Consider the following 18,108-nt stretch of genomic DNA (forward strand, 5'->3'; position numbering starts at 1 on the left):
TGCCTTAGTAATGCCAGAAAAGTATCTGGTATTTTATTATTATACCTTTTCGAATTTTGAATGCTTGAATCAGATCACTGCGTAGTCTTCTTTGTTCAAGACTGAATAGATTCATTTCTTTTAGCCTGTCTGTAGACCAATAAGCCTGACTTCTATTATATGTAAATTTATGGAAACTATAATAAGATCCAAAATGGAAAATTACCTTCTGTAACACTATCCTGGGAGACAGTCAGCATGGTTTTAAGAAAGGGAGATCATGTCTAACTAACCTACATGATTTTTTTGAGCATGCAACATGGTTTATTTAGATTTCCAGAAAGCTTTTGACAAAGTACTGATTAGAGGAGAAACCTCAAAGTGGAGCAAGGTAACCAGTAGAGTAATCAATATTAGGTCCTCATCTCTTCCTAATCTATATTAATGACTTAGATTCTGGGATAGTAAGCAAACTTGTTAAATTTGCAGAAAACACAAACATAGGAGGAGTGGCAAACACCATTGTAGCAGCAAAGGTCATTCAAAATGATCTAGACAGCACTCAGAATTGGGCAGACACATAGCAAATGACATGTAATAGAGAAAAGTGTAAGGTACTGAAAGCAGGCAATAAAAAAAAATCAATTTTAAATACCATATGGGAGACACCGAAATTGAAGAAGGAATCTATGAAAAAGATTTAGGAGTTTATGTTGACTCAGAAATGTCTTCATCTAGACAACGTGGGGAAGCTATAAAAAAGGCCAACAAAATGCTTGGATATATATAGTAAAAAGTGTTGAATTCAAATCAAGGAAATTAATGTTAAAACTTACAATGCATTGATAAGACCTAATCTAGGATATTGTGTTCAGTTTTGGTCACCTTGTTACAAAAAGGATATTGCTGCTCTAGTGCAAAGAAGAGTGACCAGAATTATTCCTGGTTTAAAAGGCATGTCATATGCAGACAGCCTAAAATAATTGATTCTATTCAGTCTTGAACAAAGAAGACTATGCGGCGATCTGATTCAAGCATTCAAAATTCTATTGACAACGTCGACCCAGGGGACTTTTTCGACCTGAAAAAAGAAACAAGGAGTTTTCCATATCCTTAACGAAAAATGTGACATTTCGAAATCTAACTTGCCAAGAGAAAAACATAGAAAATGAGCCATGTCCTATTGATGGCCAGATTGTACCCCCAGAGGATACGTTTTCTCAAACAGTTGTGAGAATCTCCTGGGATGAAAGCTATATAGGAAATATAGGAAATTAGGTTGTGTTTCTTGCATTTATGCAGCTACAACGTGGATTTGAATAATTGAAAAAATATGGAGACTTTGAATTATTTATCAAGTCCCTGCACCCATGTGGGAATTCAGGGATGTATCTCTGACAAGAGAAGGATGAGAAATGCTGGATATCCCTTGAGAACATGATATGCTTCTGCAAGGCATAGCAGTCAGAAGGACTGGGAAAAAAGTGTAATTTACTGGTGTGACTTTTGCTCCAGATACTTATTATTCAGAATTTTCTGGAATGGGGGGTGGGGGATGTTAGATTCCTGTAACTTTGTATATGTGAAGCAGAGATTCTGGCCTTTCCATATACATTTTTTTCTAAATATTGTTGGGGGTAACTTTACTTTTTTTGTTTTGTTTTGTTTTTAATGTGTCATTTTTTGATTCCTCGTGCAATTTTCAATAAAAGACACAACACAAGTCTAGCGGAAATAGTTTTTGAGTTAAAGGTTTGAGGGTCCAAAATCAACCACATTTTGACCCCTCTATAACTTTTGACCCAATCAGGCTAAAAACATAATAAATAAATCTTCTGCCATGAACAACTGTAAGCACAGAGTTGGGTGTAAATCGGAGATGGTAAAGGTGTTAAATCAAATATTTCTTGGGTGATTTATCATTGAATGACCCTACTGGAACATAGTAATTGACATTTAGTTCTTTTTAACAAAAGTTAGATCTGTTTTACAGCATTTTATTTTATACAGTGGAGCTTCCTTTTGGTGAATGAAAGTTCTGTGGGCTCTAGTATTTTGTTAAGATTGCATGACTACACAAAAACTAAACTGTTTTTTTTTAATTCAGCTACTTATCAAATTGCTTCCCACATACTGTATTATGTAAAAAAAAAAAAAAACAAGCTTACTTTCATAGTATTAATGAAAATATGGTCTTTTTATACATGTGGCATACAGCAGACTGAAAGGCACTTTTGTATAACTTTTTTCACGTGTAACCTCTTCTCTAGCATTATCTGTACGATAATAACTAACAATTTTAACAATAAATCCAGACATCTATCAATTCCTACAAAGCCAGGCATAACATAATGGAAGCATCATCTTTCAAAGCCATGTTTTATATATTTTTTTTGTGAGACTCAAATATTGTATATAAAAATATAAATTTTATAACAACACTCATTCCACTTCAGCTGAATAAATGGATGTTTAAAACCATAAAACGATTTCAAGAATTCACTTTAGAAAGTTGGTAAGAGGTTATCATATCAAAAATAATCATAGCCAGAACATTTTGATCCTCATTCTATCACTTTAAAAGTGGAAAAGATGTCTAGACATAAATTAAATATCAAATCTCAACAACCAAGGCTTGTGACTCAATGGCACATCAAGGCTTGGTTTAAATTGGTTCATAATAAAAAAGATAAAGAACTACGAGGGTGCATCAGCGTTGAAAGAAAGTAAAAATTGTTTATTGAACGGATACTGATGACATGAGGGTATTGAAGAAGTATATTACATTACTAATGTATTCTACTTCCAGTAATTAATCTGCCATCTTATGAATTCTTGTGATGAATGTTACTCAGAGCCAGTGTTTTTCACCAATGACCCTCAAGAAACAGGTTGGTGGACAGCAAGGTACCAACACCATGGATAAAGTTCAAAGCAGACTGCCTACGACTGAGAGAGAGCACAGGGATTACATCTGGCAATAGTGCACCAGGGTATCTCTGTTCTACAAACTGATGATGTATGATATGTAATAGAGTTGTATTTATTGCTTGGAAAATGCTACTTTCAAAATTATGTAGCCATCATTTCTGACTTTGGGACAGAAAAGGGATTTTGAGAATCCAGATTTATTTCAGAACTACATCTGCTACAGGTACAAAACTGACAGACTGACCCCAAGATTATATTACACTCAATATGTAACAGATCACGTGCTAACACATAATTGGAGTAGGGTCAGTTTACTCACAAAAACAAAACAAAAATGTGGCTTTGCCAAATGACTCCCTTCAAACCAGAGTCCTCTTTTTTTATATTTTTAAATTCCTCACACACTTTCTCAATTATCAAAAACAAAACAAATCCTATTGTTACTCCAAAATAGTCATTGCAGGGGTTCCAGAGTGGCTCACCCAGTCTTCGCTGGGGATTCCGAAGGCAGCGTTGCATTGGCTCCTGTGGGTTAGGAACGCAAAACCGTCAGGGACTGCTTCTCCCCATCGCGCTACAGCAGCCCTGTTGGCAAGGCACCCAGTGAGCTCAGAGCAGACGCCTGCAGGGCTGGCTTTTGTCCTTTAGAGGCCGGTAGCATGCTGATCCTTTCTCAATACAAATACTAATAATAATAATAATAATAATAATAATAATAAGTGGGTGTTGTGAAGTTTATGGATTATTAGCAGTCAGAAATCAGAAGATAGCACACAGCCCTAATAACAATGATATTCAATTATAAACAGGTAACTTAAATATTATGCAAATGAAGATCAGTATAACATAAGACGAGAAATACATACAGTTGTAGTCAAAAATTTACATACCCCAATGGAAATTTATAATTTCTCAAAAACCTTGATTTTATTCTTCTTTAACACTAGAACGACCAAAGTGGTCGTTTTGACCGTTTTTGGAATTTTCCTAAATATATATACAAATTATATATTGTAACTTTTTTTCCTCAAACCTTTTTTTTTTGCTACAAAAGATTTTTCCTAAAATTCTTTGTTTTTGAGATATTTCTAGAAATTATAAATTTCCATTGGGGTATGTACAACTGTATATGCCCTGAATTCAAGCTGAACTGGCTGTTAAGTATGCTGTGTTTTCTATTTATGAATAACCAATCCACAGCTACAGACACATGTAGAAGCACAGGAGTCTGAGCTAATAATGGATGGTATGGACAGAACTGAAGCATCCTCATAGCAGTCCAATTTATCTCTTCTAGCTGTTACTGTCGAAAGCTCTAACATACCTGGTTATTCATCAAATCTACTTATCAGCAACCGCCCCAGACAAGGAGGCAAGGTGAAAAAACTAGAGACTGTTGAAACATATCTTGTTGACAGAGTGCAAGAAATAAGAAGCAGTGGTGCTGGGTTTGACAATGAGGAGGCTTGTTCGGAAATTCATTGCTGCAACCCTTGCAAGTTTTCACATACAATAAGAGGTGTAGCTAAAACTAGAATAAAGACCCCCATCCTTCGAAAACTGATATTCTATACAAAGCATTCCACTTGAGGCAAGTGGCACTGCTAACCCAACAGCCCCATCCAGCCAGTCCCAGTCACCTCCTGGTATTATTATTATTATTATTATTTATTTCTTAGCAGACGCCCTTATCCAGGGCGACTTACAATTGTTACAAAATAACACATTATTTTTACATACAATTACCCATACAGTTGGGTTTTTACTGGAGCAATCTAGGTAAAGTACCTCGCTCAAGGGTACAACAGCAGTGTCCCCGACCGGGGATTGAACCAATGACCCTCCGGTCAAGAGTCCATAGCCCTAACCACTACTCCCCACCACGGACATGATCTTTTCCAATTTGAAGTACATTTTATTGTGTCCTGTAAGAAGAAATATTTTACTCAGTCGAACCAATTCTTTTATTTTTGAAAAGTTAGTTTCAAGTTTGATGTATAGAAAGTAGGGGTGCTCCAATTAACCGATTAATCGGACCGATTAATCAACTAAAGAGTTGATCGCAGATCATTATTTTTTTTTTACAATTTAATCGTGCAGAATTTTTTTATATATATATATATATACAGTATATATATTATTATTATTATTTATTTCTTAGCAGACGCCCTTATCCAGGGCGACTTACAGTTGTAAACAAATACATTTCAAGAATCACAGTGCAAGTAATAATACAATTAATAGCAAGATAAATACAATAAATGGTTCAAGTAAGTACAAGTGTGACAAAATACAATTCAATAATACAGCAGATAACAGTGTCAGTGATAGTTACATCACGATATAATTAAATACAAAATACTACAGATTAAACACTTGGCAGATTATAGTACTCTGAAGTACAGGATTAAATGCAGTAAAATAGGGGGCAGATAAGAGCAAGTAAAGCACATTTAAGGAAGGGTGATATGTGTCCCAGGGGAAAAACAGAGGAGTTCTACAGGTGCTTTCTGAAGAGGTGAGTCTTGAGGAGGCACCGGAATGTGGTCAGGGACTGGGCAGTCCTGACATCTGTAGGAAGGTCATTCCACCACTGCGGGGCGAGGGTGGAGAAGGAGTGGGCTCTGGAGGCAGGGGAGCGTAGAGGAGGTAGAGCCAGTCTTCTAGTGCAGGCGGAGTGGAGAGGTCGAGTGGGGGTGTAGGAAGAGATGAGGGTCTGGAGGTAGCTGGGTGCAGTCTGGTCAAGGCATCTGTAGGTGATCGGGAGCCAGTGGAGTGAGCGGAGTAGTGGAGTTGCATTGGAGAAGCAAGGCAGAGAGAACACCAGGGCGAGCAGTGGCGTTCTGGATGAGCTGGAGCGGACCCAAGACTGACCCTTGGGGGACTCCTGTTGAGAGAGGGCGAGGTGTGGAGGTTGCTCCACGCCAGGTCACCTGGTAAGTGCGGTTGGAGAGGTAGGAGGAGAACCAGGCCAGAGCAGTGCCAGAGATTCCCAGGTCAGCGAGAGAGGATAGTAGAATAGAGTGATCGACAGTGTCAAAGGCAGCAGAGGTCGAGGAGAATTAGGACAGAGGAGAGAGAGGCAGCTCGGGCAGAGTTTAGTGAGTTGGTGACAGAGAGGAGGGCGGTTTCAGTGGAGTGAGCAGCGCGGAAGCCAGATTGGAGAGGGTCAAGCAGAGAGTGGTTGGACAGGAAAATAAAATCAACCAATAGAAGATCTGTGGCAGTCCAATCTTAAGTGAGCAGAGGCGGGACATAAACAGTTGAAGGTCTTGAGTAAATTTAACCAATGGGAAAGTTAAAGATCTGCCCCTTGTTATGCAGGTGTCTAATCATGCATGAGCAGAGGCAGGATATAAACCTGAGGATATTCTCCATTTTAGTTGAAGGTCTTGGGAGTTTAACCAATGGGAATGTCAAAGATCTACTCTGGTTGATCTCTGGTTATACGCCCTTTCATAAATGAGGCCCTATGTGCTCAAACAGCAAATGTACACGTCTTAAACCATCTACATCTCTGTGTCACTATTTAAAATCAAGTCTGTAGAAGCCCCAACTGGGCCGATCTAAAAAAGTGTACTGTGACTTTAGACATCTTGCCAAAATCCTCTCGCCTATGAAAATGGATCCCAATGTGTACAGTCACTATGTGATTCAAAAGGTTGAGAAACACTGCTATGAGACACTAATTTTCAATTTGTATGTCTACTTTTCTTCCCCTAAAAGCTAATTACAGCAATCTGTCAGCATTTTCCAGACTGATCTGCTTTCTTTACAGAAGCTCTCTTGTACCAATTAATTTATGTAGCTTGTGTATGTCTAAATATTGACAAGCATGGGTTATAACTGATGCTATACTGCTTCCATCTATCGAAAAATACATATAATTATCAAATTAACCATTTCCACTCAGGTGCTGATGCAAGAAATTGCCATCTCTCTTTTGGCTGATTTGTACAGCTGTCATATATCACAGTAAGTAGTGATTACAGGTTGTCATAACATATGTTAAAATGTATTGATAATGAAGACAGCTTCATGTTTTGAAAGCTCTGAGATTGTAAAATAATATTTTGTTCAATAATATAACTCAGCTTGGGTTTTTATCAAATAGACCAAGTAGCTGGCATTCCTTCAGGTGGTATTTTAGAAGTAAAATCTAATTTCAATAAACATTTCTTTAAAAGGTGGTGCTGCTCGCAATGTTTGTATCAATTTTTGGTTGGAAAAGTATCACGCTCCATGGGAAACCTTTTCAAAATGATTTTAAAAGTGGTTTAACAACCTCCATTAATAGTTTTAAAGTTTCATTAAAAATACAGGAAATCCAAATGATTTTGTCACATTTACTCATCTGTCAGCCATTATATATGATTGGCCCTGGTTACATTTTAAAATTGTATTTACCCATGTCTAGAACAAACTGACAAGGAGTGTGCTCGAGAACGAATTCCCAGACCTCACCTGCAAAGTAAAACCACAAAGATTTCAATAAAGCTTGTAACAAAGCAATGCAAATAATATAAAGAAGTGTGCATTTTGGATTTCACATCTTAAACAGTAGGTTACAAATGTAATTCTTATGTAATTCTTATTCTAATTAATTGCATATCCCTCTGGGATATCATTTTTTCCAGGTGCAATATGAGACAGAGATAGCCAAGTGTAACTGTATTATATATTAGATTTCAGGTTTCCTGACCTATATCATACAATTTTCTTTTCTTTTTTTTTTGATAATATTCTATTATGTATCTGTAACAGGGCGAGCAGCCCTGTACAGTATTTGTTTGTTTTATTTTAGAACGGGGTCCCCCTCCGCCCGTGTTATTTTGTGTTTGTTTGTTTGTTTGTTTATTTATTGTGTTTTAGGACGGCGAAGCGCCGCGTATATTATTATTTATGTATTTGTGACGGCATAGCCGTTTATTATTAAACTCGTGCAGAAGGTGGCCATCTCACGAATTAATTAGGTGATTTAATTTGTTGCTAATCGGGAGATGGTCACCTGTATAAAAGGTCTGCAGCTCTCCAGCTCGGGGTGGTGGTGTAGTAGGAGCGAGAGCAACGAGAGAGGAGACAACTTTAAGTTTAAGGATAAGTCCAGGAACAGTGACGGCTACAGCCCAGCCTGACCTGGATCGTTTATTGTATTTCTTTTTCTGTACGTGACTTGTTTTGTTTAACTGTTTATTTTGCTTGGTGAGCACAGTTTTCTCTTTTTGTTAAAACATTTGGTTTATTTTTGTTGTATTTTGAATAAAGACGGCGCAAACGCCATTGCACCCAACCTGCGCTATCCAGTTTCAGTTCCTGCTTCTGGCCTGACTTCATCACACAAGCCATCCTGTCACAGTATCATATTTTAAAGAATCATGTTCTTGCAACTCATGGAGCTGTGCAAAAATGGAGAACATGTGTGGAGTGGCAGCAGTGTGGAGTAGTGGTTAGGGCTCTGGACTCCGGAGGGTTGTGGTTCAATCCCAGGTGGGGGGACTGCTGCTGTACCCTTAAGCAAGGTACTTTACCTAGATTGCTCCAGTAAAAACCCAACTGTATAAATGGGTAATTGTATGTAAAAATAATGTGATATCTTGTAACAATTGTAAGTTGCCCTGGATAAGGGTGTCTGCTAAGAAATAAATAATAATTGTAACACTTCTATAATTATACAGCCTAATTTATATCTGACCGTATACAATACACACATGCATATAGTAATAGTATTGTGTGTATTAGCACTCAGTTTTAAACATTCTATTTCAATCATTGTTTATTTTACTTTTCTTAATATCAATAACGTTTTCCCCCTTAATACAGCTTCTTTAATTAAACAGAAAATTCCCATTAACTCCCTTTATAGTTATTTCTCGTTTACTTTACTTTCACATCGCGTATTCCAATAAACCAAAAATAATATAAACTAGTCATCCTTAATACAGTAGATTTCCGTTTTTCCTAATCATACTCTGATATACCTTAGATCTTCCTTACACTATCTCTAATAGTTTAATCATGTCTTTTCCAAATATATACCCATATTAAATATAAACGGACATTTTGTATTTCCACCACGTTGTCTACATATCGTCTAGAGGCATTGTATTTCCCATTTGTTTAATATCGTATTTATCGTTTTTTATGACAGTTACACATTTATGACATCGAAAAACAATCCATATCTAAACACACTTCTGTAATGTAGATTTGAGTTACAGCTTACCTGAAAAACAATAACACAAAAGTTCTTAAGAACTTTACAGCAGCACACAGTTCTACAGCAATGCAATCACCCCAGTGTTACATTTGTAATGGCTAGATTAAGGTGCTTATAGTTATACTCAAATACTGTGTGAAGGTAATACTATCGCACTCTAGTGTCTGGAAGCTGTAACTACATCAGTTGGTACCCTTACAATTACAATGAAAAGACTGAAAAGTCCTTTGTTTCTTGAATTTTGTTTATGGGGTGTCCTTATTCAATCTATCCCAAATTCCCATGTGCCACATAATAATAATAACATGTAAAGTGATAAAATATATGATGTGTAATTTGCAAATACAGTGGCTTAATATACTAGTGTGATTGATTAAATACAGTAAGCAAGTTCTGTAAATCATTTAGATGATCCATGAAGATTGAATATATCAGTAATGTGGCAAAATACAATAAACGATGGTCTGTACTATATAGCATTTTATATATTTGACCCATCATAATATGTTGTAGTTTATTACATATGATGTAACTACTGCTTGGAACTTTTTATCTAAACAAAATCGCCACAATGCACAAACAACATCCCCAAATCACTGTCAGCTAAGATACTAAAATCTGTTTATGTTCCACATCGAACAAGCTGAATGTGTTGGAGTCTTCCTGCCTCACAAAATTCCATGAACTTTGAATAGTTCTAATGGTCAAAATTCTGAATTTAATTGTAACTAATGTATTTGTACTCTGCATTCCCTCCCATCCCCTTACAAGCAGTGGAAGGGGCAAGGCTACACCATCAACCACAGACAGCCATCATCAGTGAAGAGCAACAAACAACATACAACTCTCTGCAGGTAACACAAGAGACATCCATCTCGTGCACACGACTTCCTATAATATGTCATGCTCCAGAGATAGTAAGTCGTGTGCACGAGATAGCAGCCTCCCTTTATAATTTACACCATGTCCCTTTAGGGGTTTCCGTAGTAATGAGATTGCTGAAAGGAGACAAATAATATATATTATACAAGCATTTTCCAACCAAGCAATCCATGAACATTATAGATCTTTCTTATCCATTTGACAGTAAGTACCCTGCACCTGGCTCTAATTTACAATGATAGCCAGGTGCAGGTGATAATTAACAATAAAACAATTAAATAATCCCTGCTGTGTTACAGTATATTGACGCAATGTGACCTTCACTGCAGTAGGAGACTCCAAAAAGGGACGAAGCTCTTCAATTAGGTCGTGTATAACTAGCCTATCAAGTCTTCAACTCATCCTGCAAGTCCAAATATGTTACCCGGGGTCTGAAGTGTCTGGGTCTGTGATGCCTAATCGGTTGACGCCTCTGATTGACACCATTATTAACAGCCTTTTCTTCCTCCCATTCATTATTATTCATCATCATTATTTTAATTACCTTAACAATCTTTAATGTGTAACTGGATTGTAAGATATGTATAATTAAATGAATAACACTTGTAAATCACTTATTACAATAAACAACAACAACTTGGTCCAAGTTGGCATAACACAGATGCAACATGACGAATGGTAATCATGGGAACGCCAATCTGTATAACAGAGCAGCAGTGTAGTAATAAAATATTTATTCAGAAAATAAGATAGTCATATGTAGTATAACATTTTTTGGGGGGAGGACATTCTATTTTAACTGTTCAATTTACTTTTTTGACAATTCTGATATCACTTTGAGGCTGTCATTAGTTTAGACTTGACCGCAGAAAGCGTTCAAAAACTCCTAGTTATTGACAGCATTTTGCTGTCGTTCACTCTTAAACTTTATGCTAATGAGGTAATCGTTAACCTTTATCTCAATTCATTTAAAACATGCCTTCATAGACAAAAATCGTTGGGGCTTAACTACGCATCTGAATTCTCTAATGAATAGCAACTGCCATTAAACAGGCGGCTATGGACGAAATCTGATCATACTCCTGTTTCGACAGGCGTCAACCCTTTATGAATAGAGCCCTATATGTGGTAAGTTAGGAAATAAACCCTTTTATGTTTAATTGTTCATTTCAATACGGTGTTTCGGCTGTGTAGATATTTGATATGACGTGCTTGAATAAAACTTTTGAGTTGTACCCGACAGTTTAGTTTTCATTTTAATATTGATGTGGTTTAAAATGTAACCGTCATAATGACTGCCGGCGATGGTTTTACCGCGGCGGTTCTGGTGTTAAAATGTGATATTTATATGCAATGGAAAGTAGATCCCTCCATTTAGATTGTAGTACTCTCTGTATATATTAAATAACGTTTTTGGTTTGCTATTTATTTATTTTTATTTGTGGTGCAACTGTTAGTTTTTGTATAAGAAAAACTCTCTACTATTATACCAAACATTCCCAAGCAGGACCACATTTTAGATATCTTATACACATACACTTCTCATACATAAAACAAGCTATTATTATAAGGCTATTACATTTTTAACAATTTTTAAAAACATGACTTACTTTAGTTCAATTTTATTTAAGGCTAGCTATCTAACAACATTAATATATTCATAAGTGTATTTCTATTTATACCTTGTTTAAAAATGTATATTGATTCAAATGGCGTCATTAGGAGGAGAACGGCACTATAAACAAGATAATAGCCTGATAATCATGAACAACAATATCTCCCAGATACAGTACTTGTAACTCCATTAACTAGAGATTTCAACATGTAACAAAACACTGGTGTAAATCACATACATTACTTTACTTTTTTCTTTTGCTCAAATGCATCTACCCTAGTGTATTCACAACTATACTGTATGTATTGTTGTTACTGTGTGGGTTTCCGCTGAGGAACGTGAGAGACACAGAGGATTTGACTTTGAAACACAGCTCAGACATCCAGGTTTTATTTATATACACTGGCAGTTGCAGTGTTGGTGGTCGCCACTAGGGTGCCAACAATGGCAGCCCTAGTGTGGGAGGACATTCACAATGCAGTACATGAATAACAAAAAGGCCAAGCGCTACACCCACTAAGGAATATAGGAGGCTGTGTGGTCCAGTGGTTAAAGAAAAGTGTCTGGAACCAACTCCCTAGTAATGTTGTTGAAGCTGACACCCTGGCATCCTTCAAGAAGCTGCTTGATGAGTTTCTGGGATCAATAAGCTACTAACAACCAAACGAGCAAGATGGGCTGAATGGCCTCCTCTCGTTTGTAAACTTTCTTATGTTCTTATATATCGGACATGTGTTACGGCCCCTCTCAATATACCGGACATGTGGGACCGAAACGCGGACCTAGTGTGGGGCCAAAGCCACGATCCCACACTGATGCACGCTTGGGGACAGGTCCGGTCTATTGAAGGTCAGGATTTTGAAGGTGCTGGGGCACTAGTATATCCACACTTCATTATCAAGGGGAAATTAATATATAGGGTAAACCGTGCCACGGGCACAGGACAGCCTGTAACACAATTGATGGTTTCCCCGTCGACTCGAGGTCATGAGGCTAGATCATGATATCTCTTCTGCGAAGCACCTCTCAATTTTATTGGGTAGGGCTTCATAATGAAGTGTTGAAATATGTAGCCACATGCCCAGACTGCCAGCGAGTAGCGCCTGGTCGAGTGCGCCCCGCCCCTTTGGTCCCACTGCCAATCATTTCCACCCCCTTTGAGCACATTGCAATGGACATAGTAGGCCCAGGTATACACATATATTAGTAGTGGTAGATTATGCAACGCGATACCCGGAGGAAGTTCCATTGAGGTCTACTAGTGCAGCTGCAATAGCGAAAGAACTAATGTAGATTATGTCTAGAGTAGGGATCCCCAAAGAGATACTCATTGATCATGGAACTAACTTCTTGTCTCAAACGTTACAGCAGATGTATAAAATATAAAAAATACATCCCATCCGGACATCTATTTATCATCCACAGATGGACGGTTTGGTGGAACGTTGCTGAGATGCTGAGACAGTTTGTGAACCAAAAGCTTCAAGCTCTTGTACGGCTGACAGCCTCAAATCTGTTGAGAGAGGGGTGGGAAGAGCACAAAGGCTCATCCAACGTAGTGCAGCATGTGTTCCTACTCTGTGATTGCCTGGATTTGGTCGGTCGTTTGGCCCAGGGCAGTCTAAAATCGACTAAGCACAAGCCACAGCAGCATTACAACAAAAATGCACGTATTCTGAGCTTTCAACCAGGAGACAAGGTAATGCTGCTTCTTCCCACTTCAGAATCCAAACTGTATACTAAATGGCAGGAGCCTTATGAGGTGATTCGGGCTAGAGGGAAATTTACCATATCAATTTATTTAAGCCCTGGCAGGCAAGGGAGGCCTTATTTATAGCTCCAGGCGAGGTCGAGGATGATTTTGGACCCCATATAGAGGCTTCCAGCATTCAGAGCATTCCGATGGGGGAACAGTTACTTCCAGACCAGCAAAGAGAGCTGAGTAAATTAATTGAGGACTTACCGGATTCCAGAAAGTCGACGAAGTGGCGTTATTTAAGAGGTACGGGCAATGCTCGAACTTGGGGTGATTGAGCCTTCCAGGAGCGAGTAGTGCAGTCCGATTGTGATAGTCACCAAAAAGGACGGCACCAACCGTTTCTGCGTTGATTTCCGTAAGGTAAACGCTATTGCCACGTTTGATGCCTACCCCATGCCTCGGATCGACGAGCAAAGTTCATCTCGACTTTGGACCTGATGAAGGGATACTGGCAGATCCCCTTAACCCGCAGATTACGTGAGAAAACTGCATTTTTTACCCCTGATGGTCCGTTTCATTTCATAACCATGCTGTTTGGGCTACATGGTATGCCCGCTACCTTTCAGAGACTAATGGACCAAGTCTTAAGCCCACGCTGTGAGTATGCAGCAGCGTATATTGATGATGTGGATATTTACAGCTCCACCTGGCGGGAGCATCTGGCTATGCTCACGGTCATCCTGCAATCTCTGAGGGTAGTCCAGCTGACAGCCAACTTTGGTAAATGTGCATTTGCCAAAGTAGAAACGCAATATTTAGGATATATTATGGGACAATATATCTAGTGGTTAAAGAAAAAGGGCTTGTAACCAGGAGGTCCCCGGTGCAAATCCCACCTCAGCCACTGACTCATTGCGTGACCTTGAGCAAGTCACTTAACGTCCTTGTGCTCCGTCTTTTGGGTGAGACGTAATTGTAAGTGACTCTGCAGCTGATGCATAGTTCACACACCCTAGTCTCTTTAAGTCGGCTTGGATAAAGGCGTCTGCTAAATAAACAAATAATCATAAAAAGTACATAAACAAGAGGTGGATTGTAATGCGTGGATGTTATGGTTACAAGAGACATAAAACACTGCTTCATGTAGCACAGCATACATGTATCAACAGTATACCGTACAGTACTAACTGTAATGGAAAGTGTTATCATACATGTAGGGTTTGACATATTGCATGTCCCATTCATTTTCAGATACTCCTTTCCAAAAATCTAATACTCATCAATACATACCTCAACATGAATTACACATTTCTGAGTACAAGGAATTCTGTTGTTCGTTAAAGCACACATTGACAGCAAACATTGTGGGAATAACTCACTGTTATTAAATTAATAAGATTGCATTACAGATAAAGTGACATTAAATATAAAATAGTAAACTGTAGATAAACAATGTGTCTTTGAATAAAAACAACGCTTACAGTAGTTTAACTTTAAAGTGCTGCAGGCATTCCTTTGACAACTAAAATCAAAAGCATCAAAAGTTAGCAGTGAAGTTAAAAAAAAAAAAAAGCTTGGTCAGCCATGTCCTTTAGCGTGAAGTTTTTTTTAGGAAAGACAGGTGTATCACTGATTACAATCTCCCTCAGTAGTTCTTTACAGTACCCTTCAAAGTTGCAATGATGCGTCACTCTTCTAAGGATTGAGGGATCAATGACAGAGTAGCCCGTAAGAACCCTTCTCTGACAAAGAGGCACAAACAAATGAAATTCACTGAAGAACAGGTGAAAAAATGTGGAGCAAAAATGTATGGTAGATTAAACAAAAATGCATTTTTTCATATTGATAAAAAGGTTTCAGTATTGCGCATATTGACATTATTATTATTGAATCTGCTGCACAAGGATGAATCTACATTATAATGCTAGAGTAAGTTATAAATATTACACAATTTAACACTAGAGCCTATTTTAATTATAGTAGTCCACCACAGAGATTCAAACTGCACACCTCTTCCATAATATCATTCACAATGGAGATGACAACATATTTTCTAAAGACTAAAAATTGAAAATAATTATTTCAATATAAAATATTTACAGCAGTAAGAAAAAAGAACTATAAAACAAGACAAATGTTTCAAACCTTCACCCTCAATGTAATACTGCACCACTAAAGAGGGGATATCAAATAAGCTTCTGAGTAGCATTTTTATCTGGAGCACTGGCGGCATTTTAATAAGAAACTGAACACATAAACCTGGCAGAGCTACACAAAGCAATTGCAGTTTTTACAAACACAAATCATTATTGGAATTTGAATAGACTACAGCAAATGCCTTTGTGACAGCTTCCAGACTTCCAGCACTAACTATTTATTTATTTATTTATTTAAATATTGCATAGCTTTTAAATGGCCTTGGTTATCTAATGCAATTTTAAATAGTCTTTGAAACTCGCAGAACAATCCTCATACGTGCTATGAATCACAACTTACAGGCTGGATACAAAATATTGTACTACACTCATTGCTGATGCTGTATAGTGTGTGTATTTCCCATGGTAACTCCTGTGATGCTTTAAAAAAAGGTTCAAATAATGCTATTTTGTATGTTAAGAGACATGCTTGGTGTTGAATTGTTTTACCCAAGAGAAAAGCATATATAATGTTTCCTCTTATTTTTCTTACGCCAGTTGAAAATAAATGTATATGAAAGGATGATTGTATTGCAACATGACAACTTATTAACATACCAAAACGTTAGAGATGTAAGAGAGAGTCTACATTCATTTAGTTCTGGATAAACAAAGCGGTTTGAACTTACAAAGCTATCTTCATATTCTTTAAGACAGAGATACTATGAAGCACTGAAGGTATATACATTTATCAGAGACATACATATTTAAGCATCAAATAATGCATATACACTGCAGAATGTGAGAATGACATAAATGTCAGGCAACATCATAAGAGCTGTTGATGTTAACATTCCCATAGATCTGAGGTGCTCAACTAGGATCCACATGTTTGCATTGTATTTGCATTTAGAATTCAACAGCAGTGTGCAGTAGTAGGGCAGCAGTGTGAAGTAGTGGTTAGGGCTCTGGACTGTTGACCAGAGGGTCGTGGGTTCAATCCCCGGTGGGGGATGCTGCTGTACCCTTGAGCAAGGTACTTTACCTAAATTGTTCCAGTAAAAACCAACTGTATAAATGGGTAATTGTATGTAGAAATAATATGATATAGTGTAACAATTGTAAGTCGCCCTGGATAAGGGCATCTGCTAAGAAAGAAAAAAAATCTGATAGTGAAATATATATTGAATAAAATAATTAAACATATTATTTTTCTGGCAAACATTGTAAATCAATTTTACATTATTATTATTATTATTATTATTATTATTATTATTAAGAATTACAGAATGATAACTTGCTTTGCAAATGTGTGAAGGTCACCTAATTGCATCACTACTCCATGGGACTGTCACAAAGACGGCCGGAGTGGGTGGCGTCAGACCAGAAGCAGGAAATAAACAGACAGAGATGTGGTTTGGTGAAGCTGAGCGAATGCTGTCGCTCAGCATTTAATAAACAGAACAGAAAATAAAAGGTTTGAAACAACAAAAACACAGGACACGGCACTATACGCCAAAATAAATAGACAAACAAAACGTACTAAACACTTAACAAACGGTGCACGGAGAGACAAACAAATACGGTGAGTACAAACACTTCTAGATTATTATTATATTATTTTACTTCACGTTCTCCTTCTCCTCACCCGTTCTCCACTCTCGAACACCCAACCCTGAGTGAAAGAAACGTGCATCTATATATACTGTTGTGCTGGGATTCAATTACTAATTAATTATTCACTTGAATCCCAGCACGTGAATTAATTCTGTGCAACCCCGTGCTCGCATATTACATTTAACCAGCATGTGTAGTGATTTGTGCTCTCCTCGTGCCTAAATACAAATCTACACTTTTTAAATACACGTGAAACACAGACCCGTTTATATCCCGTGTACCAATGACTATACACCAACATTTACACACGCACGCAACACACAACACATAATATGCACACAGGGGTGGGGCACATTGCCACAGGGACACACAAAACTTGCAAATAAAAATAGTTTACAGTATATGGTTTCTAGCTTGTTACTTAATACTCATCACTCTGCACACTTCTGTAATATAGCCAACACAAGAACAGATTAAAACCTCCTGTCTGGGCAAATGCTAATGATTACATAACAATGTGATCAAAAAAGTTAATTCCTTTACAGAGTTTTACTTCTCGCTAGAAACTTCCTATACTAATAACTGGACAAAATACAAGGTCTACTACAAACATAACAATTCTGAAACTGCCTAACACTGATTAAATTAAAAAAATAAAAAAACACCAATTTCATAACAGTATGTATAAGTGAGGGCCTGTCAGATCCCTGTGTGTTCTACCTTCTGGATACACCTCATTCGCACCCCCTGAGCTGATCACCTATCAGGAATTTATCATAAAATGTAAAAGTGCTTTGAGACATTTTCTAAGTTAAAGCTGCTATATAAATAAATATTCATTTCCTTTTTTATCCATGCATTTCATTTTAACTAGCCTAAATTGTTATCTCAGGAATAAAGTTGGATTTTCAAACTTTGTGCTTGTGATTTATAAATCCATTATCACCTAATTTGAAACTCCCAATGGGTTTCTTAATTAATCATTATCCATTAGCTGACCAGTCGGCATAAAATCTAAATAATTCCCTAGTCC

The 18,108-nt window shown here is 37.4% G+C and overlaps 1 long non-coding RNA gene across 1 annotated transcript in view; it reads right to left on the bottom strand.

Annotated features, from left to right (window-relative positions):
* LOC117963278 (uncharacterized) overlaps positions 1–9,204 on the bottom strand; it is a 50,323-nt gene extending 41,119 nt beyond the window's left edge. Inside the window, exons 1-2 of the long non-coding RNA XR_009309628.1 lie at positions 9,134–9,204; positions 7,318–7,374 (exon numbers count right to left, since the gene is read on the bottom strand). This is a non-coding gene — a long non-coding RNA (uncharacterized LOC117963278). The remainder of the gene's footprint in view (positions 1–7,317; positions 7,375–9,133) is intronic.
* Positions 9,205–18,108: the final 8,904 nt, after the last annotated feature.

Source organism: Acipenser ruthenus, chromosome 1 (assembly GCF_902713425.1).
Source record: "Acipenser ruthenus chromosome 1, fAciRut3.2 maternal haplotype, whole genome shotgun sequence".
Taxonomy (NCBI): domain Eukaryota; kingdom Metazoa; phylum Chordata; class Actinopteri; order Acipenseriformes; family Acipenseridae; genus Acipenser; species Acipenser ruthenus.